Raw genomic sequence first — 27,789 nt, 5'->3', positions numbered from 1 at the left:
AAGTAGTTCACACATCGTCAACTCTAGTTCAGCACGCGCACAGTAAACGACGGCATGATGAGTTCAGAGGAAGTCCCAGCCCAAGATGATGCAATGTGAACATGGGGAAAACGCAACAAATTCAACTACAGTCTAGCCTGCTTATAACGAACCTCAGCCTGACGCGGCATCCATTCGCTGTATCCAGTAGTTCATAGTAAATTAAGCACAGCTTTTAAAAAGTTGCGAGTAAAAACACAAAATTTTTTGCCCTAAAAAGTCTGTGATGCACGTGTTTCGAAGATCAGGAGCGATATGGGTGGTCTTGAGTTTAATTCAAATGGCAGCGTGCTCTTCACCGAGGATCGTGGCATAACGATAGCTAGCACGATACCATAACGATGACACAGAGACAAGAAGAAGACAAAGGACAAGAGCGCTAACTTCCAACTGAATTTTTATTGCGCAGAGCGCGAAAATATATAGAGGAGACGGTAACCATGTGACAAAAACCATATGGCACAAAGAGCAAAACATCAGTAAGAGAAAAAACAACAAAAAAACGAAAGCACAGAAAAAGGCAGAGAAAAGTCTATAAGGAAACAAAACAGAAAAGTAAAGGTAATGTAACTACTTGCGCGCACCAAAACCTTCAAGAAACCTTAGTTCCTTCTCGGACAGAAAAAGGCAGAGAAAAGTCTATAAGGAAACAAAACAGAAAAGTAAAGGTAATATAACTACTTGCGCGCACCAAAACCTTTGAGGAACCATAGTTCCTTCTTGGACAGAGACACGGAGGGCTTGCTAATGCGCGACACCTGTTGTGCCATCTGCGCGGCCTCGACGATGACTCGGGTGCGCTCATCCTTGTGCTTGTACAGCGTCGCTGTGTCTTTGAAAAGGGGCACACAGTTGCACTCAGTGCAGTGCTGAGCAAGAAAACCATCTTTCCCGTTTCGAACATTGTTAGTGTGTTCTCTCAGTCGGTTGTTCAGACACCTTCCGGTCGTTCCGACATAACAAGCACCGCATGAAAGAAGGGTCCTATAGACAATTTCCCGGGAGCATGCTTCAACGGAAAATGTGTTGGAGTTCGTTTACTGTTTTCTGCACTGTTCAAATTAATCAGCCTCACCAAATCTACAAACCCCCTAAAAATGCAGTCATCAACTCAATGCAGAGTTAAGCATAGAAACAGGTATGCGGCATGCTCCCGGGAAGTTGTCTATTGGACCCCCCTTTCATGCGGTGCTTGTGCGATTCTATATGATTCCTCCGATTCGATTCCTCCAAACATGCGATTCGATTTCTCCAAATCACTCTTGCCGCTTACTTCATTCACAATGCCCTAATCCGTGCACGGTCTCGCGGTGTCGGCATCATCGACCATAATTAAACCATCGCAGCAGATGTCTCCACCCGCTCACCCAGGTCGGAGTCAACGACGCACTGCCACTAATCGCTGCCACTCTTCACTGTTCTTATCAACTGCACCAATGATGTTATCTTCGGTCTAGACATTTTGTGCGCCCATTCGGCCCTCGTTGACTGTTCAGCTAGCACGGTGCAACTTGACCTGCCCTGTATGCCTGATACGCCCAGTCTGCCCCAAGTTCGTTTCAACTCTCCTGAATGTGTCCGTTTGTGTCACCGCACACAGTTACCTGCATTGCCGTAACAGCGTCGCCACCTGTACCTGATGGAGACTACATGCTCACGCCCATTACATTCGTCCTTCTGACTCGCAGTGTTACTTTTCCGCACATTATTATTACGTTACGGGAAAACCGTGCTTGCATCTCTTTGCTGAACTTTGCTCTGTGTCCGCAAGTGCTTCGTATGGAATAGCGCTCGCCATGCTGACACCCTCTGAGGATTGCGTCCTCAGCTTTATACCCCAGTGATGTGCGTCGCCGCAACTGCACGCAAGCCTGTTCTTCGATAGAGAGTCCATCTTCTAATGTGGAAAAAATGATCGCGGTGGACCTTTTGCCACAGCAAACTGACGTGCTCCGTCACGTCTTGGAATCGTACTTTGACGTATTCGACTTCTGTGACTGCCCCTCGGTCTAACCAGCATTGTGAAGCACCGTATTAACATTGGCGATGCATCTCCGGTACATCGACGACCGTACCGCGTTTCTCCTGCGGAGCGTCAGATCATTAAAAAAAAAGTCGAGAAGATGCTCGCCAAAGACATAGTTGAGCCATCTTCCAGTCCATGGGCTTCCCCGGTTGTTCTTGTAAAGAAAAAGGACAACAGCTGGCGATTTTGCGTCAGCTACAGACATCTGAACCGGATCACTAAGAAAGACGTCTACCTGCTACCGCGCATTGACGACGCCCTGGATTGCCTTCATGGTGCTGAGTATTTTTCCTCCATCGACCTTCGCTCAGGGTACTGGCAAATTGCTGTCGATGACATGGATCGTAAGAAGACTGCTTTTGTGACCCCTGATGGTCTTTACTAGTTTAAGGTCATGCCGTTCGGAATATGCAATGCTCCAGCCACCTTCGAACGAATGATGGACACTCTCTTGCACGGGTTCAAGTGGTCAATTTGTCTGTTACCTCGACGGCGTCATTTTGTTTTTCTCGACCTTTAAAGCATACCTTGACCGCCTTTCCTCCATGCTTTCTGTTTTTCGTAACGCAGGACTGCAACTGAACTCATCGAAGTGCCACTTCGGACGCCAGCAAATAACCATGTTAGGCCATCTTGTGGACTCCTCTGGCATTTCCCCTGATCCTGATAAAGTTCGAGCTGTGCAAAACTTCCCCGTCCTGACCAGCACTAAGGAAGTCTGAAGCTTTTTAGGTCTATGCTCTTACTTCCGACATTTTATAAACAATTTTGCGGACGTGGCCCGACCTCTTACGAACTTGCTGAAGAAGGATGTTTCATTCTCTTGGGGCACTGTGCAAGCTTCGGCGTTCTCCAATCTCATTGCGTTGCTCACAACACCACCTATTCTGGCCCATTTTGACATGTCTTTCCAACAGAAGTCCGCACTGATGCCATCAGCCATGGAATCGGTGCTGTTTTGGTCTAGCATCAATGCGGCTGCGCCCTTGTTATCTCATGTGCCAGCCGTCTGCTCTCTGCGGCCGAGCGGAGCTACTCTATCACTGAACGGGAATGCCTTGCTCTAGTTTGGGCGGTTGGCAAATTTCGGTTCTACTTACATGGTCATCGTTTCACTGTGGATGGATGGATGCTATGAGCGTCCCCTTTATAACGGGGTGGTGACAAGTATGCCACCAGGCTCGACAAAAAAAAAAAAAAAAAAAAAAAAAAAAAACCTTTTTTCTTTTTTTTATGTTGGCCTAATGCCTCTACTTCGATAAATTCTATCCTAATGGAAAAAAAGGTAAATTTTCAGCTTAAGTTCTCTGCCATTTACGGCACACTGTCCATATTTTATTTTTCCAATATTTATTTTTGTCCTTTCTCTCTAATTTTCTGCCACCAATACTCTAACCGTCTCTTACTTATTTCAATCGCGGGTGTGTTCAGCTTTCCATTGTTGTCCCTAAAACCCAAGGCTTCCTGTAGGCTCGTGCCCAAACGTACACCTGGGTGGATATCTCCACATTCAATCAGAACATGCTCCGCCGTTTCCTTATCTTTCCCGCAGCATGTGCATTGTTCTTCTTCTTTACTGAATCTTGCTTTATAACTACGCGTTCTAAGGCAGCCCGATCTCGCTTCAAACAGTAAAGCGCTTCCCCTTGAATTATCGTAAAATGCCTCCCTCCTTATTTCATTTTTGCCCTTTCGGTAGTTACTCAAAGCCGGTTTTTTCTCCATAGCTGCCATCCAGTAAATCCTCTCCGCCTCCCTGACTTTTCCCTTAACGCTCTTTGTTGACATATGGCTCACAATACCAGCCGTATATTTACTAGTGAGTCTTCTAGTTCTTTTTCTCCACTGTGTGTCCACGCTCTTCCTATACAAATAACGGAACACCTTCTCTGCCCATCTACTCTCCTTCATATTTCTTAGCCTTTCTTCGAACCTTATTTTGCTCTGCGCTTCCCTCGCCTCAAAACCTGCCCACCCCATATCGCCCTTTACAGCCTCGTTTGTCGTCTTCCCGTGAGCACCCAACGCGAGGCGTCCCACAGTCCTTTGATTTACATCCATTCCCGATTGCACCTCTGCCCTCATGCACACCACTGAGCTCCCAAAAGTAAGCCTCGAAGCACCTCATACAGACCTCGAAGCACCTCATACCTATTGTATCCCCACAACGCTCTGTGCTTCATTATTGCCGCATTCCTCTTTCCTTTTGCTGCCGAGGCTTTTTCCTGTACCTCCATGTATCTATCACTCTCATTTACCCATACTCCAAGGTACTTGTATTCACTTACCCTCGGTATTTCTTGGCCTTGTATGGACACCGTCTGATCACAGGGATCATTGAATACCATCAATCCACACTTCGTTACACTGAATCCTAGTCCAAGAGCTTCACCTTCCCTTCCGCATATATTCGCCAGCTGCTGTATATCGTCTCGACTGTCCGCAAATAAGACGATATCGTCCGCATAAAATAAACCTGGAAGCTTCTGCTCAATCATCATGCCGCCCTGTTTGTGTGACAGATTAAAACCAATGTTGCTACCTTCTAGCGCTTTTTCCATACTCACCATGTACAGCATGAATAACAGCGGGGACCAATGACATTCCTGTCTCAGACCCCTGCTAACCTCAACGTTCTCTTTGCTACGCATTCCTTCCCACTCTATGCAAACTGTATTTTCTCGGTATATCTCCCTCAAAAGCTGTATACAGTCGTCGCCCATGCCCATTCCTTTCAATATATCCCACAAAATTTCCTGATTAACGTTGTCGTATGCCCCAGTGATGTCTAGAAAAGCCACGTACAAGGGCCTATTCTCTATTTTAGATATTTCTATACACTGAGTGAGAACAAACAGGTTATCGTCTAACCGCCTGTCGACTCGAAATCCGTTCTGAAGTTCTCCCAAAATATCGTTATGTTCGGCCTATGTTTCTATTTTCATTTTTACTGCTTGCATCGCCAACCTGTATAGTACCGATGTAATGGTTAGTGGTCTATACGAGCGAATCTTGTCCTTTTCTCCCTTGCCTTTATAGATTAAGTTCATTCTACTTTGTCGCCAACTGTCCGGTATTTGTCCGTCCTTTAAGCTTTTTCTACTGCTTTTAACAATGCTTCTTTAGTGTTATGTCCTAGTTCGTTAATGAGGCTAACGGGAATCCCATCTAAACCCGCGGCAGTGCGCTTTGGAATTTTTCCTTCGGCCTTTTTCCAGTTGAAATTATCAAGTACTAGCTCTTCCTCTGTTGCTTTCTCTGCCACACTTTTACTCACCGGGGAGATCCCCTGGACGCTCTTTTGAAACGAATCGGCTGTTACCTTTTGGATGTAACCTAGCGCTTCGTACCCTTCCAATTGATTTCCTCCTTCATCTAGAATATGTTGTTGCATTGTGACAGACTTCCTACCTAGCGCCTTTATGTGGCTCCAAAAAATCCTAGGCGCGGCCTCCTTTTTTTCGTGTATCTCTGTCATCCAGCGTTCACTTTCACCTTTAATTTTTGCCTCTACCAATTTCTGTACATGGGATTTTTTTTCTAAATATATTTCCCATATTTTTTTTACTTCGTCCTGCGGCCGCTTCTCCTTTTTTGCCTTTCTATGCTCCCGTGATGCTTCGCGTCGCTTCTCGATCGCCTCCCGGATTTCCTTGTTCCACCAACTTTTTGGCTTCCTTTTTCCTTTCCAGCAAACAGTTTTCTTCTCTTTCCCTATCTCCTTCGTCATTAGATGTAACAGCTCACTATACTCCCAGTCCTTGCCTGGTATTTCGCCTACTTCTTCCTCGACTCTTGCGGCTATATTTATTATTTGTCATTTAAATACGAGCTGCCAGACTTTGATTCCATGCTCATATTTTCAGTTTCGTATCCCATTTGTAATGTTATTCGTTTATGATCACTACCCAAGCTGTTAATGCCTTCCTCGTCTATCCTCATTTCTGTCAGTTTGTGGTAAATTCCTTCAGTCATGAGACAATAATCAATACTTGATTGCTTGTTTCCGACTTCCCATGTGATCTGGCCGTCACATTTAGGCCCCGTGTTAACTATCTCCAGACTATGTTGCTCGCAAAGATCTAGTAATAACTTCCCATTGGTGTCTGAATATCCGTCAAGGTCATGTATGTGGGCATTCATGTCCCCTAGAAGGATGATTTCGGCCCCATTACCAAATTCCTTAATATCCGCACTCATGCAATCCACTATCTCCTGATTCTTTTCTCTGCAGTTATTCCCCGTCCACAAGTAGGCTACCCCTAGCCACGTTTCCTTTCCACCTACTGTGCCCAGAACCCAGAGGTGCTCTGAACACGTCTGTTTCACTCTAACCCATTTGGCTCCGCGGTGAATTAGCATTCCTACACCCCCACCTTTCCTTTCCGATATGGTCCTGTTACACCCTTCCCAAACATAATTTTTAATGTGTGGTGGCTCTTCCAAGTCTCTAAGGTGTGTTTCTGTAACCGCATACACGCCTATCTGTTCTTTGTTTAACTGCTCCTCAATCTCTAACCATTTTGCCTTCTTTCTGCCACCCTGCATGTTTATGTAACTAATTGCAACACGCGCCTTTTTCCTTTTTCTTTTACCTTTTTTCTGGTTTTTCGCAATTCTACCTGTCAAAGCGTCCTCCTGGTTGTTTTCCCTGTTACGAGCTACCCCGGACTCCGAAGGGCCCGTGAGCCCCCCAAAAAAGCTACTGCGCGTCCTTCCAGTCGCCAGCCCACCTCGTGTCCAAGCCTCTTATCGAAATGAATCTTGTCTCTTTGGAATCCACCCCACCTGTGCACTTCCCTGTTTAAATCCACTACCTCGAAACCCTTCTCTCGACTAATTCGCCATATCTCTATGTTTGCGTCGACAACCGCTCTTTGCAGGTTGACGTTGCGTACTGGTACTTCCGGTACTGTGCATACTACAATTTGCACCTGGGGGGACACGGTGCGCATGTCATCCACCCCTTTCGCCAAGGTCGTCGCTAGTCCTGACGATTCTTTTTTCAGGACGTCATTTAACCCCCCCGCAATTACGAGGTTACGATTGTTAGCTTTAGCTGCGAGTTGTTCACCCGCTTGACTCATTACTGTCCCCAGCGTTTGTCCTGGGAACGTCCCTACCGCAACTCTCTTGTCGCCTTTCACCCTTTCTTTGATTGCCGCTGCGCATCGGACTAAATTTGAGTCACCGGCGATGATGACCTGTTCAGACATTCCTTCTGAAACCTGCACCTGGCTGCTGTCACAACTGATCACCACGCCCTCTGCTGGCTCTCGTCGTTAAAGGACCCCACTGGGCATCTTGGTCGCTGGGCACTACGGCTCCAAGAATATGACTACTCAGTGTCTTACCAATCTGGCCGTTTTCACCATGACGCTGACTGCTTGTCCCACCATCCAGTGGACCCTCCTGAGACTTTAGATGAAGCGCCGCCATGTGTGCTCTCTCTCTCTGCTTTGAGCAACATCCATGATGAACAGCGCCGAGATCCCGTCTTGTGTGATATTATTGAGAAACTGAACTCTCCAACGCCCCATCCGTCTACTCGACTGTTTGTATTTAAAGAGGGCACCTTGTACCGCTACAATGTCAACATAAATGGGCGCAAACTGCTCCTTGTGGTGCCTTCCCACCTACGTTCGAGTGTTATCGCCCAGCTCCATGACGCCCCCACCGCCGGTCACCTTGGTCTCTCTCGGACTTACGACCACGTGCAGCGTCGATTTTACTGGCACAGGCTTCATTGCTCCGTGCACCGCTACGTCGTCCCATGCGACCAGTGCCAACATCGAAAAAAAAAAAAAAAACCCTATGAGTCCTGCCGGACTCCTCCAGCCACTTAATATTCTTACTGACCCCTTCTTTCGAGTTGGTCTTGATCTCCTAGGCCCGTTCCATCAGTCTACCTCCGGAAACAAATGGATAGCTGTCGCTACAAATCATACAACCTGGTACGCCATCACGCAAGCTTTGCCAACCAGCTGTGCCACAAATGTGCCTGATTTTCTTCTGTAGGATGTCATCCTCCATCATTGTGCTCCATGCCAACTCCTCACAGATCGTGGACGCTATTTCCTCTCCCGAGTTATTGACGACCTGCTTCGCTCTTGCGAAACGAAACATTAATTTACGACGGCCTACCATCCACAAACTAATGGGCTTACTGAACTATTCAACCGGACTTTAACTGACATGCTCTCCATGTACGTCTCCTCTGACCACCTAGACTGGGACGTTGCATTGCCATTTATCACATTTGCATACAATTCCTCGCGCCACGATACGGCTGGGTTTTCACCATTCTATCTCTTATGTGGTTGCGACCCAACTCCACCTTTCGACACCATTTTTCTTACAGCTGTCGATTCGCCGACTGAATACGCCTGTGACACTATCACCAGAGCTCACAAAGCACGAGAAGTTGCTCTGAAGCGCCTCTTAGCATCGCAAGTGCAATAGAAGGAACGTTACGACACACATCATCGTGACGTCTCCTTTGCCCCGGGTTCCCTTGAATTGCTGTGGACACCGACTCGGCATGTTGGTCTCTCTGAGAAGCTGCTTTCCCAGTACTCGGGACCCTACCGCGTCTTGCGCCAGGTGACCGACGTTACCTATGAGATAGCCCCGCTGAAGTCGTCATCTCTAATGTCTACAGAATTTATTCATGGCTCCCGACTTAAGCTCTACCACTCCGAAATATCATAGAAAGCACCGAGACGGTGCTTCTGCATCCGGGGGTCATGTTACAAGACTACATCACACTGAAGAATCAAGACACAGTGAGAAAGACGACATGATTCTGGGATGTGGGGCACGCTCTGCCTTGTCATCTTGGCTTAGGCTTGGCGTCGTGCAAATATATCTTAGCTGTAACCTCGTTTCTCTGTGTGCCCTCCCGTAACAATATCAATAATCATTGTTGTTGCTTGAAACCAGCGCAGCCGTGTCCTGTCGTAGCTTGTTCAATTCAGCATTTGCCCTCGAGTGTCTCCTGAGGATTGGACGCATTTTGTAGGCGTATCTTAGCCTAAACTTCGAACACTTGAGTTATCAACATGATAAATCGTGTCAATCACCCACTCACCTGTATCTTCTAAAGCGAGCCTCTAGTGAGTCGATTAGAATGCCACTTGAGAGGATGCATCCAAAGTCGAGTTCTTGCGAGGAGTATCGAGGCGCTTCAATCAGGACATACGTAGTATTGCCATAAAACTATGTGGGTGTCTTTGTGAGAGCACCTGTTTGCGCATTTTGGTCCCTCCAGTAAAGAAGCCAGCTAACAAACTCGTTCAGACATTGCAGCTGATATTATTGCACTCTGGCTCTCGCCACTCATTTTTCAGCCTGCAGCCTGTGCTAGGAGTTATCACATTCACATTGATCGACTAATTTACAATTAAAGTCAGTGAAATTTGCTGTTTCATTGCCAAAGACCAAATGCAAAGTTTCATCTTCAGTTATCAAAGCTGACGACAAGAAGGGGTTAAATATCTTCAGAGCAAGCGCAGCACTTTTTTGCCTTAGTTAACTTGGGTTCAGAGCCTTGGAAGGCGGACCATAAGCAATTTACACACCACTATATTCTTCAGCTTTATGCAGTTTTCTTAGCTTTGTCAATGATGCACCTTCCAGCCTTTTGTTCTCCTCATCATAACAATGAAAATTAGGATAATACAGTGGATGTCCGATTTCCCGGACCCTCAAAAGATCGCGAGAACGTGAAAAAAATCAGGCAGTTCGCAAAAACGAATGCAAGTATAAACACTTTTTTAATGGGTATGTTTTGCTGGCAGAGGCGGTCATGGCAGAAGTACAGGATTCTCATTGCAATTCAGCAAATGCATCGTTTAGGTGGCTCTGAAAAGAATCGTTTATACTTCTTTCTTCCATTATACAAATATTTCAGAACTATATGTATAATGTAAGAAAGAAAAAAATTTTATGTGGCCGCATCACTGCATTAGTAATCTCTTAGGCGAAAAAAAGTAGCTTATTTTTGTTTGCACGGCATTCCACTTGCCCGCGATGATGTCTGCCTCAATTTCAGCTAAAGTCGTGCTGTCCCTGTACTTGGTGTCATTACTCGAAACTCCAAGCTTGTTGGCTGTGTAGACAGTGCCTCTTCGATCCCGATGGCAGGGTTGTCAGACTCCTGCATAACTTGATGAATGGCTTAGTTATTGGTCAATTCGCACACAGCTCGAGGTCTTTGTCAGCGTTGGCAAAGCCCTTTAGGGTTATCCTGGCTGGAATAGAAACACCGGCAGCATGTAGTAGGTCGAAGGCAACGTCTGCTGGTTGAAGTTCTTCACACACATTGTCTACTCCATGTGAGACAGCCGTATAGGCGTCAAGTATTTCATGTGAAAACAGTTAAAGAAGGTCTATTGCGTAACGGCCTTTTATGCATAATAGCCTTCCATGAGTCCGCACACATGCCTACAGAAGACCATAGCTCAACAGCATAGCTTTTCCCACTCGGAGCACAGGCACAGCACCATGCTGACCATGTGGCTGTGGCCACAGGTTTGACTAACCTACGGCTTGCAACGTATTGGCGTACGCTGGATTGCGGCATTTTCGGTTTCGAGAGTACGAAAACCAAAATGGTCGCATCGATAGTGACTGCGACTCTGCGATTAGCAATAAAAAGTCCAGAAAATCAGATGGCAAAAGCTATAAACACCCAAAATTTCGGACAAATACACTGACTTTATGGGGAACTTGACGGTGCCACAGATGCGTCCAAGAAGTCAAGCATGTCCAGAATTTCGAGCGTCCATGAAATCGGATGTTGACTGTACTGGCACTTGTCAAAACTTTTCTGGTTCATCCAGTTGTATCTAGAATGACTGCCACTTGGGCATGTTGGTAAGTTCATGATGAATTTACGCCCACAAAAAGCGCTCATCCTGTGTCCTTTTTGCGTCTTTGTACTTATTGGCGCTTGTTTCATCATATATCTCTGATGTACTTTAGCTAGTGAAACAATGTGAGGCAATGTGAAACAAAGGTTTTTGAGGATCCGTTGGATGTGGGTGCATGATTGCTAGATTGTTGCTTCCTTCAAATTGTGACATGTTCCTGTAAATTGAATTATTGTCTGTTATCGCTGCCTTATTATGAAGGGTGCAATAGTCATGACTAATTCACTTGTCTTAACACTTTATGTAATTCCTCGGCATATGTGTGACACATTATTATATGCTCACTATAAACTCTGGACCATTAAAGCGTGCTTTGTTTCTAGCGGTTCAGTGCTGTTAGGAGTTAGTCTTGACCTGCCTGCCTTGTACCATAGCGAACCTTCTTTAGTTTATTCCATCAAAGGCAAATTTTAGCCTGGATACGATGTGTGGTTGTGATTGGAGTGGAGTTCTTCTCTACGAAGCCTTTCATTTAGTTGAAATGAAAAAGAAACATTCTTTTTCTTTCCTTTCAGAAATGCCTTATCAGCTTCGAAATATGAGTCGGATGACGTCGAAAGTCCTGTATGTCCTCACTTGAGCCTACCCTCTGATTAGACGGAACATATTCTTATGGCAAAGATATTGACAACTTGACTCTGCTTGCAAAAGAGTGAGTGTTTTCTTTTTTGCTAACTTCTGCGATTTTTCTCTGAGGAAAAAAATGTGGGCAACTTTCATGTGCACTAGTTTTTTGATGTTGCAAAATTTTTCATTTTTAATTTTCAGCATTGACAAACTGGTACGTAAAAAATAGGTTTTCCTTACCCTTGGCACGAGCTAAGTGTAATAATATTTAAATTGCATACCATGTACATTGGTAAAATTCAAGGCTTTATTTTCTTTGTTAGACACACCAATATTGAGAACTAAGAGGCAGTGATAGCAAGGAAAGTATAGAGGACGTAGTATATGTAATGCAAATGGGAAGGAAGACAAGTTACGAAAAGATAACTTGCCATGGGCAGGCAACCAGCCTGCGGTTTTTGAATAATGGGTTGGATGCTTTAATAGCTAGCGAGCTACAGGGGCAGTAATGCTCTCTAGTCCACATTATGGGGTGTGTGTGTAGACTTATACCCAGTAGGGTTATTGCCACTAGTAGTTGATGACTGCGAATGTAGAAGCTTCTTGCACTGTGGCTCAGTTCTCCTCCGTACTGCATTATTGTAGCCACCTCTTACTTTCACAATGTTTATTAAATGACACTGCACTGTTGCAGTACATGAAGTGATCACTAGGTGGCTGAAGCAATCTCAACTACACGCGCACATTGCATGTGGTTTAGATTGATAGGAGAGTGGACTGACACACGGATGGACGACTGAGCTGCGAGCCTGTGAAGCTTTGCACCATCAATCATCATTCACTTCGTGGATGTGCTACGGTTCTTTTAAATATGATAGTCTTTCTTAAGGACCTTTGATGCAAAAATTTTGGCCTGTCTGCCTGCCTGTCTGTATGTCTGTACATTTGTCTGTTTATCCACTCTTAACGACATCGGGTACTTGAAACTGCCGACCCCGTCCGCAGCGCCCACCTATGTTGCTCAAGATTGACCGTTCATGCTTGTGCAATTGTCCATTAAAAAGCAATTATTGCGCATGTCTGGGGTCCCATAACAACACGTATACATTCTGCATGTGCGTCTCTTACTAGAAAAGGCATACATAAGTAATTTTAAAGACCGTAGCGCTTATCACGCTGCACTGACCATGCAACGCTTCCACGGAAAGGTGATTATTGCCAGCGCTTTGCTAAAACGAAATTGTGGTTGCATCTACCCGTTGCCTTGCGTTCTACACCTCATAACCTCTGAGTTGGGCGCACACACCTATTTCAAAGCCACGCGTTTTGTTTTCTAAGACAACTGCCAGATGGCGCTTTTATCTCACGTGTGACGTACTTTGATGCGCTCGTTCGCCTCCGCTGCACGCTCGAGGCATTCTAACGCAGTGCCTCCAGAATACCGTCCACGCGATTTTCTTACGCGGAACATAAAATAAATGTCTTGTTCACTCTCTTCACACGCAAGACTATTTTCTTTCGACGACATTTGCAGATTTAATGCAGATACGGGGCCAATTTTTTTCTTTCTGCCTGTTTGCATCAGGTAGCTTAAGATCTTACAGTAGACGACTGATTTGCCCGACCCTCAAAGGATTGCGAGGACATCCAAAAAATGTGGCAGTCCGGGAAAACGAATGCACAAAAAAGTGCACCTTTTAAATGCAAAGCATTTCTTAGCGAACTTCGGCGACTTTGAGCGTATCTGTCTGTCTGTCTGTCTGTCTGTCTGTCTGTCTGTCTGTCTGTCTGTCTGTCTGTGTCTGTCTGTCTGTATCTGTCTGTATCTGTCTGCATCTGTCTGTCTGTCTGCATCTGTCTGTCTGTCTGCATCTGTCTGTCTGTCTGCATCTGTCTGTCTGCATCTGTCTGTCTGCATCTGTCTGTCTGCATCTGTCTGTCTGCATCTGTCTCCCTGTCTGCATCTGTCTCCCTGTCTGCATCTGTCTATCTGTCTGCATCTGTCTCCCTGTCTGCATCTGTCTGCATCTGTCTGTCTGCATCTGTCTATCTGTCTGCATCTGTCTATCTGTCTATCTGTCTGCATCTGTCTATCTGTCTCTCTGTCTGCATCTGTCTATCTGTCTCTCTGTCTGCATCTGACTATCTGTCTCGCTGTCTGCATCTGTTTGCATCTGTCTCTCTGTCTGCATCTGTCTCTCTGTCTGTTTTTCTGCCTGCCTGCCTGCCCGCCAGACTGCCCGCCAGCCCGCTCGCCCGCGGTATGGTATGGCATGATTGCATGGGGAACACAAGTGACAGACCCTAACAAGAAAATCATGACATGCAGGTCATGTAACAACATGACTACATGCCACGCTCATGATGCGCTCATGGCCGTTTCGATAGGGTCACATATACCAAATTTGGTATTACATTTCGTAAATGGATGACGAAGGTATGTCACTGATGCAAACATGATAATCATGAGATGCGTGTCATGTAACAACATGACTACATGCCACGCTCATGACGCGCTGGGAGCCGCTTCGCTAGAATCACTTAAACCAAATTTGGTATTACGGGACGGGAACAGATGACGAAGGTATGATACTGGTGGAAACATGATAAACATGAGATGCGTGTCATGTAACAACATGATTACGTGCTACGTTCATGATGCGCTCGCGGCCAGTTCGCTAGCTGCACAACTACCAAACTCGGTATTACGTGATGCGAACGGACGACATAGGTAAATGACTCATGTAAACAGGATAATCACGACATGCGTGTCATGTAGCAACATGACTGCATGCCACATTGATAATGCGCTCGCAGTCGTTTCGCTAGCTTCACATATGCCAAATTTGGTATCATGTGACCCCAATGGATGACGACGGTATGTGACTTGTGCAAAGATGATAATCATGAGATGCGCGTCATGTGAAAACACGAGTACATGCCACAGTCAAGGCGCCAATACATTTCGGCGTGACGCAGTGCGCGTTCTTGCCGGCGTTCAATTCGTCGCGTCACGACGGCATTGTCACGACGGCATTGCCACGCCAGGCGCCGGTCCTGCCATATACTCGCAGGCGCACGCGGCATTGCATTTATTTGACCCATGCACGTTTCAGCGCATTCAGCATCCCCCCGTCACAAAAAAAGAAAGCGCATTGGCGCGAGATGGAGCATGTCGCATTTCGCGCCATTTGTCGTCGGGAAGCGCCGACGGACGCTGGTCGCGCCTAGCGTCAGACTATAGAGTGCTTGAGTTCTGCTAACATTGCGTCGCTGTGCTCAGCGTTCACGTGCATGAACGCTACATTGGAGTATGTCTGGCCCTTCATGATATGCTTGCGGCCGTTTTGCTAGCTCCACATATACCGAATTCGGCGTTACGTGACCTCAATGGATGACGAAATATAAGACTGGCTCAAACATAATTATCCTGACACGCGTGTCATGTAAGAACATGACAACATACCACGCTCATAGCGTGCTCGCGACCGTTTTGCTAGCTCCAAATATACTAAATTTGGTATCGCGTGACGTGAATAGATGACAAAGGTCAATAACACATTCAAACATCACAATTATGACACCGAAGTCATGTACGGCATTATTTACCTCCTTCTTGTAACGTTGTGCTGATATTAAAGTGACATATCAACATTTCTCATTTGTTCTTCGCATATCATAGATTCCTTCTGTACGTGGTATCTGCCTATTTTTTCACAGGTATTTTTCGCTGACAGAGAAGGCAATGGTAGGGGTACAAGATTTTCATTGCAATCCAGCGAATGAGTTGTTTAGGTGGCTTTGAAAAATGCCATTTGTGTTAAAAAAAGATATGTGAAAATAACTCGATGTGGCCCGCGTAATCTCATTGGTCAACACTTTGGCCCCCAAAACGTTTCTGATTATCTTTTGCAGGGCAATCTGCTGGCCCGCAATCATGTCTGCCTCGATTTCGGTTAACGTCTTGCTGCCACTGTACAACGATGACAGCGTCATCAGTGCTAGCGTCCACTCCGAGCTCGTTGGCTGTGTAGGTGCTGCCTCTTCAAACTCGGTGTCAGAGTCGTCAGAACCCCCCGTTACTTGACAAATGATTTCGTCAGCCGTCAATCCCCCACTCAGTTCGAAGTCCTACTGAGTGTCGGCGAAGCCCTCAAAGGTTATGCCGGCTAGAATTGAAACGCCAGCAGCATGCAGATCATCGAAGGCAATGTCCCCAAACAGAAGTTCATCGCACACGCTGTCTTTTTTAGGTGAGACAGCTTTCTTAGCACCGAGCGTAGAATGTGAAGCCTGCATGGCGAAAACAGTTACGAAGAGTCTCTTACGTAACCGCCTTTTATGAGTCTGCAAGCATGTCATGCTCAGACCTGAGGTCAACAGCGTAGCTTTTCCCACTGTCGGAGCACAGCAACAAGCAGCTGAGCATGCGTGATTTATAAAAATGCTTCAAGTTGCAAATCATGCCTTGGTCCATCGGCTGCAGGATTGATGTGGTGCTTGGTGGCATAAATTCAATCTTTATAGCCTTTAGGTTGTTGATGTGACCACGCGCAGTTGTGCGCAGAGGCAGTGTCGCATCCAATGAAGTGGCAACTGAGGAGTGACTATTTTTAGTTGACAACTTTTTTATTCACAAAAAGCAGCACTTTTGGGTGTTACTGCTCGAACCTTCTGTCCAGCTTGCGGGCATACGCTTGGAATAGCTGCTGGGTCACCCTGCCTTCTTGTTGGCTTCGTAGAGAACAGGCAGAGTTGCTGCCTTCTTGAAACATCTTTGATGCTCCAACTTCCCTATCGCAAGCTACGGAAGCTTCTCGCTGCCTGACATGTTCCTGCGAACGAAGACAGGGAGCCACTTCTTGCTCTTGTTTCCGCCGTAGCAGGCGTCACCAGCAAATGCAAGCATTTTCTTTGACAGGAGCTTCTAAAACAGTCCTGTTGCGTGGCAGTTGAAAATAAAGTCTGATAAAAACTACTGGAGCAAGAACCGCAGCCTTCCATTCCGATATTTGGAGACTACGGAATCGTTGACGGTACCGCTTTCCCTACAGATCTTGAATTTCAAGTCATTGTGACTCCCTCAATTGCAAAGCCATCCATCACTGAACTTGAAATCCTTCTCGTTCGTCTGGCGCCCAAAAACCTCCGCCGTTTGCTTCAGGATGTCACGTGACACCGGGATTTTCTTGCCGATTGTGATATTGAGCCACACAAGGAGCACTTCCTCGAGCTTCGGGTAAACACCCTGACCTGGATTCTTCTTTGCAGCCCTGGTTGACTTGGCACTCAGTTCCAAAATCTTTGCCTTGTTCTGCATAAAGTCCGAAACAGTTTGCTTAGAAATTCTGCACTCCTTACCCACCTCTGCCTGTGACTTGGCTGTTTTGAATTTGTTTGATGATGGCGGCTTTCTTTTTCATTGTAATCTTATGAGGTAGATTTGTGCGCTTTGAAGACGTGACCAAAGATGAAAGAGCAGTTGGTGCGGTCGCTTTTAACGGCGAATTCGCTTGAAAAAAGGCAGCACCAAACCGCTAAAAACTCAAGGCAAATGCGAACGCTCGGGAAACGTGAACGCTGAAGATACCACGCTGCAGCACACAATCTACCGTATAGCTGACAGAAAAACACGTGAACGAACACAGTGGTTTGACTGGGCTATGGCTGGCAACAGATTGGTATGCGCTAGGTTGTAGCAAAGTGCGGTTTCAAGAGTGCGGCAGCCACGGGGCTGTAGGCGCGGTGCTGCTGGCCGCACTTGGCCACACCTGCAATGCCGAGTAAAGTGTTAGGCTAATACAATGAAATTGGTGGCGTTTGGTGGCGATTTGTAGTCCGCGGCTAGCGGTGAAAAGTCTGGAAAATCGGATGGCAAAGGGTTTAAGTGTCCAGAATTTCGGACATTTCAATACATTGACTTTATGAGGAACATAATGGTGTCGGGAATGAGTCCAGGAAATCGGGCTTGGCCATGTCCGGAATTTTGGGCATCCAGGGAATCGGTCGTCGACTGTATTACGAGATGGCAGCTGACCAATATTTCCTCCCATACCACCTGAAGGTATCAAGTCTGCCAGAACGAGACCTTTGCTATGGATGAAAAAAAAAGTGGAAATTATAAGGGCTAGTGTTTGCTATGCAGAATATTTATCAGGACTAACAGACAATGCCAACCAAAGTATAGCTGCTGTTAGCAATAATTGTAATGTAAATGTGAACAAAAAAAGTGGGTGAACAGATAACTTGCCGCTAGCAGGATCTGAAGCTGGGACCTTCGAATAACGTGTCCGATGGTCTATCTACTGAGCTACAGTGACGATACCCCCCCCCCCCCCCCATTCACTATATGGGTATATGTGGTCATTCCCTGGTAGTGTCTACGTCTCTGTAGGCGTCGTTGCGGAGATTTGTACTTTGACTTTAGTATTGACTTGATTGATGACTGGACGCGGTGTCGCGCATTAGAGGTTAGAATTTGTGTCTAAATAATTTTTCATCACTTTTTCCTGATAATCATAAGTGAGGCACAAAGACAACAGGTCTCAACTTTAACCAAGGCTTACAGCTTCATACTGAATCATACTGAAGTATTGTTAGTTCTCGTAGATGGCAACCAAGCCATAGCCCTAGTTCCAGAGGAGTCCGCAGCGCAGCAACACAGTCAGCTGCTGCTCAACCAAAGCAACAATGGTCCTCGATCCAACTTCACACAAACCCTTCACTGTTAGATGGGGGCGCCACTAACCAACACCATACAGTAGCGAACTCTAGACTTGGCTTCAGTGAAAATCGTTGCAAGTGCTTTTTCTGTCATCGGCTAAGAAAACCTGGTAATGGTATGCCTTAGTGACAACGTCCCACTCTGCGCTCGTGTAGCAATTGTAGCACGTATGCACCTGCCACTTCTGTCTAGCTCTTCTGAATGGTGTGAAATGCACTGTTTAACTGGTGAATAACTGCAACAGCTACCACCGTTTTCTTTTGTGAGCTTTCTTTTCCCTTGGATATGTGAGTGCAGCTCCAGGAATAGAAGTGCTGCGCCGATTGTCCCATGCTGCGCCAATCTGATGTGCTGCGCCAAGCGGCGCCTAAACGGAAATTTGCACATGCAACTTCAAATTTAGTTGAGAGCTCCATCATTCACTGAGTTCACGTGTGTGCTACACAAAGAGCGTAATCATGTCTATAAAAAATTCCGCATTCATATCAAGCATCGTATTTCGGATAATGCATGAGCCTTGCACCACGTGAAAGCAATTCATGATTCTTGTTAAGGTGGCATTTGTGTGCGTACCTCACTATGCGACTCTATGTATGTTTTAACAGCGAAAGTGTTTTACAGGCTATGAAAAATATTCGCCGTACTAATGCCGAGACAACCACCGAGCGCGTGCTGTGCTTGGTGGTTGCTCGGCGACAGTGGGCCATATAAACTAAAAGAAAAATTAAAAATCAGTCTCACTGATGACTGCAACAGCAACAATTTGTAATGTTGTAATGGTGATGCCGCACACACTCCTTTCTAACCATTACGCGTGTAACACTGCCTTGCGCAAACCGCGCCCGAATGACTTGAGACTTTCTAGATAATCTTAGAATTGTCCGATGAGATTACGCGCACGATGGGTACACTACAGCTTGTTCTGGAACTTACATGGCGGCTAGCAATAATGCTGGAATTTTCGATAACACATGTATAAATGCTGCCGCACTTTATTTGGTGGCAGATTATCGACGGCGACGCTCTATGTCGGTGATATCAGTCTGCAGCATGTATAGCTTGTAGAGTGACGTTTCATTTTACTGGCACAGGTTAGCCCAAATAAAAAGTTCACTCATAAAAACAGCGACTGCTGCCTTCGTCCACTTCACGACCCCATGGTTATACGAAGGCTGACAGCTAACTCTTTTTAATCTGACATCACGACCCTTACAACTATACAAAATGCTGGTGTATTAGAATAAGTACGTCCACTTCAAGGAGAAATGCTCTTATCACGCAATTCATTCCTGTTAAGACCGCACCACATAACACGGTGTACGAGTCAATGTGCGATAATGCTTGCTGACATTGCGTGCGCCAGCTATCGTAACCTCACTCTTCATTAGAATCAAAGCTCACGGCTGCTGCTTGAGCGACCCTTTTTTCCCCAGCTTCTTTTCATGCTCGTTCAAGATGGGTGCTGTGTCTCCTTCCTGCTTGAGTATTCGACGGCAGTTCCAATACGCGGTGGGATGCTAAAGCGTGTGCCTTCTGAGCGACAAAGATTGGCTGTCTCCATTAATCTCGGCTTGAGCAGCGCCCATCACTCCAGCTTGTGCAATTTAAAGTGTGGGTCAAACGTACAATGTGCGGGGAATGGTACCAGCTTGTAGTGCGAAGCGTGGTGGCGACGGCGAGAACCCATTGAGTGTCCATATAATTCCTATCGTAATAAAAAATGTTCATTTAATTGCCTAGCAATGGCGCGTCGAGTGCATCTAAATTTACCCGTGGTTCTCATGTCGGTAGTGGCATTTCAATGACCAGAAGATAAGTCTTTTACATTTAATTTTATAGAGCCCCATGGCTTTAGTATGAAGACGAGTTTTAATACATAGTAGCTCATGTCTAGTCTTGAGTTTCTGTTCCTGTTGTATGTGGTGTTTTAATCACATTTTGTACATTGCAACATTTTAACACTAATTTTTTCTTCCTTTGAGTTCTAGTAGCTGTCCGGAACGCTGTTCATGTTTTTTCTTTGAATTGCTGCACTTTCACCTTTGATGTAAGCTTTAATATATATGAATTTCGAGTAAGTCTGGTAGCTTGATCAGCGCCTAGTGAAACCCAATGAAATGTTATGTGTTAACCAGAAAGCATAAATTTGAATTAACAGTGTTGTGGTCCAAGGAATCTGCTCCAAAACTCACCTTTTGTTGCTCCAGAGCTGCTCCGAAACTCGCTTTTCACTGCTCCAAAGCTGCTCCAAAACCGCATAATTTCTGTTCCCAAAGCTGCTGCAAAAAACTGAAGCTCGGTTCTACTCCTTTTTTATTTTGTGCAGGATTTGTTGAAGAGGAGAAAGTGACAGCGGCTATTCTTCACCCCCTAGTGCCCATCAGGAATAAGGCACACGGTGTGCTTCCGCATAGAAGCGGGTATCAGTAGGCATCGCCTGCTAAGAAGGCCTTCAGCAAGAGAAGCGCAAAACTGAGCCATGCTCACTGGCAGACGCTCCTTCTGAGGACACTTTTGATCGCAGTCTCTGCATCTTCATGAGCACGGAAGTCATTGACTTGCAAATGAAGTTCCTAAAGCAAAGTCCTGCGAAATTCTTACACACGTGGGGGGATAGCACAGAATGCGTGTTGGACATACAGCTCTACCTTTTGGACAACAGTTGCTGGTGGGTAGAGAGCATTAGGTAGCATGAAAGTGCCTGTGCGGTAGTCAGTTGTTTTTTGGGTGCACTCGATCTTGAAGTGATGCTGGAGGAGGTGAATTTTTAAGTGTTCAGAATGGGATGGCCTTCGTTCTGTTTATGTCTGTGCACGAGCAGTGTACGCAACTGGTTGGCGATCCTCTGATGGCCAGTTCTGAAGAAGTATGGCACACAGCGATAATGAACCTGCTCTTGAGTACACATTGAAGGCGAGAGTGCATCTGTTCACTTCAACATACTCTCAACTCCGAGCCACTGCAGTGTCGATGTGAAGCCGAGTGTTGCCTGGGTTTACATGAAGTCCCTGTGTGCATTTGTGCTGCCATCGACGATTGTCCAGCGATGAGCAACATATGCTGATTGCAGCATTTGGGCGTCTTCGTGGAGTCTTCATTGCACGAGCATCTTCGTGGAGTCTTCATTGCACAAGTGTTGTCGAGGGAGAGGCTTTGAATGAGGCACAGATTGTCTGAGGGCGAGAACCTGACATATCCAAACGTTTTTCATTGGCTGGTGACGAACAGTTGCAGTTGCGAACTATGCTTTGAAGGTTGTCTACAAAAGGTACTACATCGAGAGGCATTTGGATGTTTCTTTAAAAGGATCGACGTTCTACAAGTGCAGAGGTTTGTTGGCAAAAGTTATTTACAACTTTGTTTTATTCCTTAGTATCTTAGCATTGAAAGCACATGCTTTTTTTTTAGCTATGTGAATAGCAAAATCCAAAGTGCAAAGTGAATTTCAGTAGTGAAGCATGTGTGCCAATGCAATACAATGTTTTAAAATATTTTTCAAATACCTTGAAATGGAATTTCAAGAAAAAGTTGGACATGATTCCTAAGTACATTCTTATAATGACCGAGGAGTCATGTATGTTGATCCGATCTCACTTTGCCTTTTTGCTAATAGGCAGTTTTGTTTTGGAAGCCTGCCTCCCTGTTTGCAAAGTGCCTACAGGTGATACTAGGGCCCAAACAACGAAACGTTCCTTTCCTTTGACCGCGTCCTCTCCTTACGTGAGGCCTCCTTGCAACCAAGTACCGACGGAGGAAGCAAGCGTACTCTGAAAGCTCCCTTAACTCGTCCTCGCGGGAGGAATGGTTGCCGCGCTCCTGCGTTCGAGATTATCGAATATAAGCTTTGCTCACGAGCGTTTATTCTGTAAAAAAAAGTTGGGTCACCACATCACTTCCAAATTGAAGTGTTAATATAGAGACGCGTGTACGCTTTCTTCCAACTACGATTACTGAATGTGAAAAGCCACCGTAGTCGAGCGCAAAACGTGGTGCATTCTAGCAACACTGCGCGCCGTCGTGCCTGGCACCGTGCACGCACGTTCGCCGCTCGCGTCTCCCCGCAGGGGTGGGGTGGGAGGGTTGCCTTGAAAACGAAAACATCACGTGGGCTAGCTGTGAGGCGAAGCGCTCGTTCAGGGCAAGGAGCAGACCTAAGGACGCACGAAGGTAGGCCCAAAGCAACCTTAAGCTGAGGAAGCGCCAAGGAAGCCTTCACCGAGGGCTTCTTAGTGAGGAAGCTTTCAGAGTGACATAAGGCGACCTCACAAAAATGAAGGCTTCCTTACTGAGGAAAGGAACGTTTCGTTGTTTGGACCTAAGCATCCAAAGTAGTTTGAAAGGCCGAGCCTTCCTGAGGCATATTTTGAAAGTGTTTCTTGTGACGAAATTGATGAAAAAGGAGGCAATACAAAGGACGAATTGTATTTATGTACAATATTTGGCACCACCCAAGGGTTGCCCAAATTTGGGGTCTTAAACAGCAATAATTGGGCCCCTATCTTTCCTACCTCAAGGTTGGGACCAGTGTTATCTTGATTCAATACAGTTGGGACTGCAGAAGAGCCTGATAGGCAGCTTTGCCACAATTCTAGAGTGTGCTGGGCTGACACTAATAGACAGTTTGAAAGGCAAACTGTTTATTCGATGTTGACTGTATTTGTCTTCGAGAAGTTCGAATAGTAAAAATTTCATAGCGAGTCAAATAGCAAATACTGTTCATAAAATACTTGGCGTTTGATATGTTTACACACCTCTGTTTTTTCTTTTAATATTTTTATTTTCATATTATTACCCGTGTGTGTTCTCGCTGTCCTGAGTAGACAATTACCATCAGTCACCTGCGGCACATACCCGCCTGTGGGTATGTGCCACTGTTTGGCAGAGAGTATTATGCAACAGTATTTGAATAATAATCGTGTCATGACCAGCAGGCAATATTCTAACCTGTGCAAATATTCGAATGCTTAGAATATTCCTGTGAATAGTACAGTATTGGAATTCGCTTCGATTCGAATTTAAATTATTGATATTGTGAGGAAGAAGATGGACACTTGCAAAAGCACATTGCCATCGCCAGGCTCGCTCGACTGTTCGTTCCCTGGCTACGCTTTGCCTGCTGCTACTGCTATCTTCCCGTTCGCTGTGAACCTCAGTGAACCCCCGTAACAAGTGTTGGAGCTGCTGGGTTCGTGCCAACCTAGAACTTCGCAGCCGGAAACTCAAGCCAGCCTCTGGAATGCCGGATGAAGCACCAAATCAACCGCAGCAACAACCTGCAATGCCGGATGAAGCACCAAATTAACCGCAGCTACAACCTGCTGTCCTGGTGCCCACATTGGTCTGCCCGGGCCCATCGCGTCAACGCAACCCACCAATCTTCACCAATACGAATGGGTAAGCGTGATCAACCGCTGGGATGACGCTGTGAAGTTCAGGTACGTGCCATTTTATTTGAGTGGTGTGGCCAGCGTGTGGCATCGAAACCACCAACGTGACTTCTCGACGTGGCTTGCTTTCAAAACGCACGTGACCGAAGTATTCTGGGGCCCCGCTGTTCGCAAGCTTCGAGCCGAGCAACGGTTGCGTGGCCGCGAATGGTGAAACATTCACCAGCTACATTGAAGACGTTGTCGACCTGTGTAACCGCATTGATGTCGCAATGGCCAATGCCGACAAAATCAGGCATATTTTGAAAGGGATTGAAGACGACGCCTTTTAAATGCTGCTGGCAAAGAACCCGTCCACAGTGTCTGAACTTGCGAGTCTTTGCCAAAGTTTTGATGAGCTGCGCAAACAACGCACAGCCACGCGCCGTTGCCATCCACAGGCGACTTCAATGTTGGGATTGACTGTTGCTCCTGACAACTTATCGCTGCTGCTACAGATTAAGGATTTCGTTCGTGAAGAGGTCGCTCGCAAGCTTTCGCTGATGCAACTTGTTCACGACCAGTCGAATTCCCCGTTGGCGCCCCCTCTCCAAAACATCATCTGGGACCAGGTCGCCGAAGAGGTCTCGCCTTCGCTCCATCAGGCTCCGACTGCTGCTCCCCTGACGTAAGCCGCAGTCGCTTCCAGGCCTGTGATGCAAGGTTACAGCCCTCGTAGTCCGCCTATTCGCCCGCCAGTATCGCCGCCCGCTCGCCCAGTCGTACAGTACGCACGAGCCGAGGACCCTTGGCGCACTCCAGACAGCCGTCCCATTTGTTTTCATTGGGGTCTAGTTGGCCATGTGGCCCGTTACTGTCGCTTTCGTGCACCACCTATCTTCAACTGTGTGCGTCTACTATGAGTCACGTATGCACAGCATCAACCCCGCCGCAGTTACTCAGGCGACTACAAATCTGATGCTACCTCCCGGACCCCACCCTCCTCTCGCCGCTCGTCTTCTCCTCGCCACCGCTCCCTTTCCCCTATGCACCGACGGTAAAGCCCTGTGCTCCAGGAAAACTAAGTGGCGCAGTTCAGGAGGCGAGAACTGCGGTTCCGGCGAAATGCACAAGGCCTCGAATTTCTCCCAGCAACGTTATTGAAGTCGCTATAGTAGGAACATGGACGCTAGCCCTTGTCGACACCGGCGCTGCCCTTTCAGAGATTGATGCCCGGATTTGCCGTCATATCGGAAAAGTCACGACGCCTGTTTCTGGACTATCCTTTCATACAGCGAACGCACGGCACGTCAAGCCATCCGGTGCCTGCACAGCCCGTGTCGTCATCCAGGATGTTCTTTATGTGGTCGGCTCCCATGATAATATTTTTCCGACATGACAACAGGCATTGCACGCGATTACGTACAGCTAGCAATGTGAAGATCGTAGACTGCCTTATTTACAATTTTGTGCATGTTTGTTTGCCGAACGTGCTACACTGCATTTATTTACTTAAGGTATGTCACCACCTTTGAAAACGCATTTTTTAATTTTCATATTCCAAGAATCGCCAATCATTCAAAAATATTTTGCCGAAAGAATTATGTTTCTATCTTATTTAGTTCCGAAGTTATAGCCAATTTTCGAACATGTGGTGAACGGTTGCGAAACCGAAACTAGTGTTGTGTGCTAATAGAAACTGATAAGTTAGCGAACATCAGTGGCAAATGTTGTAATTTTTCTGTTATGTATTGGTTTGATAACTATAAACTTGTTTAAAGACAACTTAGAAGTCTTTGTTTTTTCAAACGTTGCAGTAAATATCCGTAAGGGGGACGCGTGAAGCTACGAGAGTCTCTGTTGTTTACTTTGCTTGCGCTTCATGCTGCTGCTGTTAATTCTGCGTAGTTTGTATTTTTTACACGTGATATCTTTAGTAGCAGTAGTACAAATATAGGCTGAACGTTTTTGTAAGCAGGTATGGCAAAGTTCAGGGTAAAAAGACGGCTGAAACAAAAGTTCATTGGCAATCGACACACTGTGAATGCTCCGACCGTCGGCCATGTGGACGGGGATGTATCGGGGAGTGGTGCGAAGCTTGCGAACTTGGACGACAACTGTGAAGTGCCGATGCCAGACCCTTTACTGCAGGGTAATAGGATTATTGACATGGCGATCCTTTCATCTGTTTTTGCAATGCTCACCTGCCCGGAATGCAAGAACACCTCGCTGAGCCTGGAGGAGTGCTTCCAGCATGGAATATCCTTCTCATATGCTGTTGTGTGGGGTGCACGCGTATATGTACACTCATTTGAATCATCAAAGAAGACAGGAAGTTCTATTGAGAACAACCTGCGTCTGGTATACGTAATGCGTCAGCTAGGCAAGGGGTATTCTGGAGCTGTGACACTTGCGAAAGTCGTGAACATGCCGCCGCCTTGGCATTCTGCCTACCAAAAGATATCTGCAAAGCTTTGTAAAGCTGCGGAGAATGTTGCACCTAAATCAATGATGAATGCGCTACTGAAGTGCGTTGTGTTGTGCGAAGTGCTGAATGTGGTGTGTCAGGTGACGGTACGTGGCAATGGCGAGGGCATTCCTCATTGAATGGCTGCGTGTCTTTGATATCGATTGATACTGGGAAAATTATTGATGTAGAAGGCATGTCAAGCAAATGCAGGGCATGTCATTCGAAAAGCAAGTTGAGCCCCACAAGTGCTGAATTTCTGGAGTGTAAGGCAAACCATACTCAGTGCCAAGCCAACTATACCGGTAGTGCTGGTGGTATGGAGGCAGTAGGGCTCTACCGGATGTTTGAGCGTGCAGAAAGAAGTCGTGGTTTGAAATATGTAGACTTCTATGGAGATGGCAACTCCAAGAGCCATGTGGCCGTAAAGGACATATATGGGCCAAATAGTGTGCGCGAACTTGAGTGTATCGAGCACGTGCAGAAGCGTGTAGGATGCCGCCTACGAAAGCTCAAAAAGACTGTTCGCGGACTTGGAGGGAAAGGAAAATTAACAGATGTTCTAATTGACAGGCTGCAGAACTATTATGATATTTCCATCAGAACAAATGTGGGAGACTTGCAGGCAATGAAGCAAGCCACATTAGCGAGCCTGTTCCATTGCAGTTCCACAGATGAAACTCCAAGGCATGGTCTGTGCCCTCTTGGCCCTGGGAGTTGGTGCGGTTTTAACCGACGGAACGCACTGGGAAGTGGATGCTACAAGCACAAGGGAGGCCTATCTAATGAGGTACTTAACAAAGTGAAGCCTATGTACGCTGACCTTTGCACGGATGAGCTTTTGAAGAAGTGCCTGCACGGGAAAACCCAAAACGCCAACGAGTGCTTCAACGGTATGATTTGGCACAACGGGTTCCCAAAGACGTTCACGTGAGCCTGCCCATCCTACTTTTTGGTTTATACGATGCTGTGTGCCACTTCAATGATGGTAACAGAAGTGTACTGGCTATTTTGAAAGAAGCAGGCATCGAACCTGGCCACTACACTATCGTAGAATGCTACACTAGGGACCAGCACCGTGTAAGAAAGGCCCAGCGTCGGTTGACTGGCAAAGCAAAACAACACCAGAAGAAAAGACGGGCAGCAACAAAAGCTAAAAAAGAGCTTATGGCATCTAAGGAGGGCCCTACCTATGTGCCTGGTGGATTCTAACTGTGTAGGGCGCCATCATCCTGTTGTACAAGCATTGAAAAACTTTAAACTCGTTTTGCTCAAAACTTGATTTTTTGCACTTTTTTGTTACGCCAGCAGTTGTGACTTCATGTCCAATAAATCTTTTTCAATGAAACTTTGTATGTTCGTTTCTTTATTACTGAACTGTGCAATGAACTAGGTTCAATAAAAACGATTGGTAAGTTTTTATGTAAAAATGCTTTAGTTAAAGCATTGCAGGAAAAAAACACCATTTTTTTTGTTTTCCTTGGTATTTTTACTGTAACTTGATTCCCAATAATCGAATGGCAAAGATCCTAGTTCATTGCACAGTACCATGAGTTGGCTACCTTTGTGCCAAAAACTTTATAATTCCGGCGCTCCGTTCTCAAGTTATGACTGTTTGCGTAAAGGCCAAGTTTGGGCAATGTTTTGTCAATAACAAATCCAATTCT

The 27,789-nt window shown here is 46.2% G+C and overlaps 1 protein-coding gene and 1 non-coding gene across 11 annotated transcripts in view; both read left to right on the top strand.

Moving 5' to 3' along the window:
• LOC142790041 (uncharacterized) overlaps positions 1 to 27,789 on the top strand; it is a 467,642-nt gene that overhangs the window by 388,458 nt on the left and 51,395 nt on the right. For 8 of the 10 annotated variants that reach the window (XM_075885074.1, XM_075885070.1, XM_075885072.1 and 5 more), the window contains 2 exons: positions 11,514 to 11,650; positions 20,616 to 21,619. The gene's annotated coding sequence lies outside the window, so the exon portion shown is untranslated. Of the gene's footprint in view, positions 1 to 11,513; positions 11,651 to 20,615; positions 21,620 to 23,366; positions 24,953 to 27,789 lie in introns of those variants that run through there. The other 2 variants (XM_075885066.1, XM_075885067.1) reach the window with 2 other exon arrangements.
• On the top strand, positions 16,121 to 16,257 carry LOC142790046 (U4 spliceosomal RNA). Its single transcript, XR_012889372.1, has one exon. It is a non-coding gene; the product is annotated as a U4 spliceosomal RNA (small nuclear RNA).

This window comes from Rhipicephalus microplus, unplaced genomic scaffold (assembly GCF_043290135.1).
Source record: "Rhipicephalus microplus isolate Deutch F79 unplaced genomic scaffold, USDA_Rmic scaffold_66, whole genome shotgun sequence".
In the NCBI taxonomy this organism is placed as follows: domain Eukaryota; kingdom Metazoa; phylum Arthropoda; class Arachnida; order Ixodida; family Ixodidae; genus Rhipicephalus; species Rhipicephalus microplus.
This window is presented reverse-complemented; position numbering and strand designations above follow the sequence as displayed.